The 4489-nt window shown below is 38.6% G+C and overlaps 1 pseudogene; it reads left to right on the plus strand.

The window, feature by feature from the left end:
* Positions 1–918: 918 nt before the first annotated feature.
* On the plus strand, positions 919–3751 carry LOC138777294 (left-right determination factor 1-like; annotated as a pseudogene).
* Positions 3752–4489: the final 738 nt, after the last annotated feature.

Here is a 4489-nt window from a genome sequence, read left to right on the forward strand (position 1 = left end):
CTTCAATGTAGATATATGTGATGATCCACGGCACTCCAATAGGGTGAAAACACTCCAAATTTATTCAAAGTAGGTGAATTACATAATGCAACACAGCAAGACACAACGTTTGGCGGGTGTTTTCACCTTATCTAAGTGCCGTGGATCATCGCGTATATCTATCTATCTCATATCTATCTATCTCATATCTCACTGTGTTTCTCTACTAATCCATTTCTTCCCACATTTTTTATTCATTAAAAAAAATAATAATTGCAAGAAAGAAAAAACGTATAACAATAAAAATTAACATATAAATAAAAATTAAAATAAAAAAAAACATCTTAGAATTTCCAAAAGTGACCATGATAATAGTTTGGTAAAATACAAAGAAAAAAAAAAAGAAAAAAGAAATATATATATATATATATATATATATATATATATAATTTTATAAAGTGCTAAAATAAAAATGAGACTTTGATTTTGTGGTGTTACATGACAAATATTGTTCACACAATTAAGTATTCTTAATTTTTTAATTTATTGATTTAAATAAAGTTTCTAAAAAATTTAATTTAATCATTATATATTTTGAAACAAAAGCCAAACATGAAAATATGAATCTATCTTAAAAATCCTGAGCAGTCACTTTGTGGCCTTGGGGGAGGAATAGCCCTAATTATTAGTGTATTTCTTGTCTGAAGATGAAGCTTAGAAAAGTGTCAGACTCCTAATGGGGGTGATGTTGTCCTGTTGTCTTAGCTCTGCGTCTTCTTTTACATTATTGGCTCTCACAGCAGGATGTCCTTTGGATTTCCTATAAAAGGACGACTTTGACTGCTCCTCATCAGAAACCTTGTGGTGGAGCAAGGAAGAACTAGAAGGCATCAGCTCATCCTCTTGACATCTTGGACTTTTCTCTTGGGTTAGAGAACAATGAACACCGATCTGGTTATGAGACTCATCTGGCTCCTTAGTGCCTTCCTTATATCCACAACCCATGGGTTTACTTCTGATGACCTCAAGACGCCATGTTAAAGAAAACTCAACCTCAAGGAGGTGCCGAGGCTGGTGAAGAGAGACATTGACAACCTGGTGGTCCCAAGACACATCCAGAACAAGTATATGTCCATGCTTCAAAAGCACAAAGAGAGGACAAAGAGATCTCTGCCCAGCTTGGCTGGCATCCTCAGGGGCATCCCAGGCAATGCAGGTGGGTCATTGGAAATGAGTGATATCTAGTAATATCTGATATTAATAATTAACTATCCATAGCGTAGTGTGTAATGTGTCATTGTGTATGAGGAGGTGCACCAGACTGAACTCTTTGTTTACTGTCTGAGGTACCAATTCATTACAGAGTATATGGACATTGTTATGTACGGCCAGGAGGCCTTCCATGTCCCAATCCAGACTGTTGATGTATGTTCGTATGTAAATGACATGGTGATGGTCCTCCTTGGTAGAGCACCTACTGACAGGTTATTACTGATTCTTTATAGATATCTTTGGTGAAGTGCTATATTCAGATTCAACCAAGCAGACCCTGATGTTTGGAATGGAGTCCAGAATACCCCAAAACAGTGAAGTGACTATGGCAGAACTGAAGCTCTTCAAGTTGCCCCCTATTGCCAAGGGGCTCCCTGATAGACGATTTAACAGACCGGTCAATAATGCCCGGGTCAGTGTCTACTATGTGGAGATGATGAAAGATGGAAGCAACAGGACGTCACTGGTGGATTCCAGGTAATACAATTTTCTAGCAGTAATATATAATTGGTTCTGCTTTACTATAAGCTGCTATAAGCTCTTTATCCATTTGGAATTAACAGGATGTGTTTTCATATTTTTAGACTTGTACCCATTATGGAATCTGGCTGGAGAAGTTTTGACGTCACCCATGCTGTGCACTACTGGCTGAGGAGCAAAGGGCAATCTAATATGCATCTGGAAATCAGGGTGGATGGAGAAAGACATGGAAACTACGCTGCCGAGATGGCAAAACTGGTCCGATTCACTACCCAAAATCCATCTGACAATGCGGTGGGCAAACCAGAGTTGGTCCTGTATACGCTCAATCTGGACGACCACGGGTAGGTTCTTGTTTTAGTCTAATATTCTCCTATTCTACTACTATTTTATAAGTAGTAGTAGTAGTTCAGGTAAAAATATAATATTAGATTCACCACATAAAGCAGTGGTAGCAGAGGTAGAGAAATAATTGCCGCTTTAGTAATCATATTTAATAGACGTTAAAAGAAGCTGTAGAAACAGTAATGTAAAAGGATAATGGTGCGTTTACACAGACAGATTTATCTGACAGATTTTTGAAGCCAAAACCAGGAACAGACTATAAACAGGGAACAGGTCATAAAGAAAACACTGAGATTTCTCCTCTTTTCTAATCCATTCCTGGCTTTGGCTTCAAAAATCTGTCAGATAAATCTGTCTGTGTAAACGCACCATAAGAAGTAACAATAAAGTAGCTGTAACACACAAAATAATGAAAGCAATAGTAGTAGTAGTAATAATAATAATAATAATAATAATAATATAATAGACTAGAAAAAGAGAGTATATTAGAATTAATAGTAGTAGTGATAGTTAACAACAGTAATATATATTAGAAGTTATAGCAATAATACATTCGGAGCATTAAAAGTGAGTATAATAATGTAAGTAGTGACTTAATGTAAAAGTGGTAGCAGTAATAGCAGAACACTAGAAGATAATGTAATAAAAGCAATAGTAGTAGTGGCAGTAAACAGTAATATAATAGTACTAATAGCAGGAGGAAGCGGTACACACTTGACAATTGTAATTTGCATAACAATGCAATAAAAGACCATAACAAGACCATAATAATAGGAATACACAAAAGCACAAAGACATCAAACGTATAATAGTCCTTTAGTGTTAGCAGGAGGAAGTCACCTATGTTTAGGGGTAAACACAAGGCACTTACCATTTTGACAGTAGATAAAACATTAGAAAACTCCAAAACGTAACATCACTAACAAATTACCGGAAGTGAATTTTAATATTAATACTTCTAATACTACATTAGTGATACTGCTACTAAAAATACAACTCCTAATTTAGAGATGAACGAACTGGGTTCGGGTTCGAGTTGATCCGAACCCGAACGTTCGGCATTTGATTAGCGGGGGCTGCTGAACTTGGATAAAGCTCTAAGGTTGTCTGGAAAGCATGGATACAGCCAATGATTATATACATGTTTTCCACATAGCCTTAGGGCTTTATCCAAGTTCAGCAGCCACCGCTAATCAAATGCCGAAAGTTTGGGTTCGAATCGACTCGAGCATGCTCCAGGTTCGCTCATCTCTAATAATAATCAATCTAGACATGTCCTGCCTCATGGGAGCATCACCCCATCTCATACTGACCCTTTCGCTCTCTATATTTTAGTGCCCATGGAGACTGTTCAGCTCCAGGAGCCAAGAAGGACAACATCTGCTGCAGAGAAGAATATTTCATCAACTTCCGGGAGCTCACCTGGACCCAGTACTGGATCATTGAGCCTGCGGGTTACAATGCATTCCGCTGCACCGGAGGCTGCCGCCAACCTCACGCTTCGACCCTAAAATACCGCTATGGGGAGAGGACCTGTGCTGTAGTCGAGAGCTCCCCCTTACCAGTCATGTACTTAGTCAAGAAGGGCGACTACACAGAAATAGAAGTGGCGGAATTTCCCAATATGATTGTGGAGAGATGCGGTTGCACCGCAGACAATATTTCCATCATCTAGCGGTGTAACAGTGTTGCGTTGCTGTTTTATACACAGTACTTATCGATGTTTGATGGATGTCGGCATCCTGAACCTTCCCACGGCTGGCAAACTCTGCTGGAAAAGTGACCGGACACATGAACTCTTTTGTCCTAGACGTATGTTCGCAATCTTAGGAATGTTAATCATGGCCGTGTAGAAGCACTTACCTGTATATAGCTCATGTATATTTATCGCTGACACTCGGAATAGTGACCGACGTGATTTTTCTATTTGTCTTATATGTTCATTTTGACAGACTCTCTGGGTCTGGACACGTGTTAATAAATGACTTTATTACATATGTGTTTATATTTGTAATGTGTGTAGTGCCACAGCAGGTGAAATGAGGTACTACACTGCCATTGAAATAAATAGACTGTGGGGGAGCAACCAATCAGATTCCACGTTTCATTTTCCAAAGAGTCTGTTAGGAATGAAAAGTGGAATCTGATTGGTTGCTAGGGGCAACTGAGCCAGTTTCACTTTACACCATGTTTGAAAAATCTCCCCTTGTATGTGTTAACCACGGACATGTAAGGTCCTCCAAACAGAGACACTCTTATTGGCTGCCTTGGCTAATAGCCATGGGTTGTCAAAAGGGTGACATTACCCTTTCCACCAATAACTCAGATTTACAAATTAGGGCATTTCTCTAAGGCTATGTTCACACAACGTCAAAAAAAAGAGAAAAGGCGTCCGCTTTTTCTATTTAAAAAG

This window comes from Dendropsophus ebraccatus, unplaced genomic scaffold, assembly GCF_027789765.1.
Source record: "Dendropsophus ebraccatus isolate aDenEbr1 unplaced genomic scaffold, aDenEbr1.pat pat_scaffold_559_ctg1, whole genome shotgun sequence".
NCBI classification, from domain to species: Eukaryota; Metazoa; Chordata; class Amphibia; order Anura; family Hylidae; genus Dendropsophus; species Dendropsophus ebraccatus.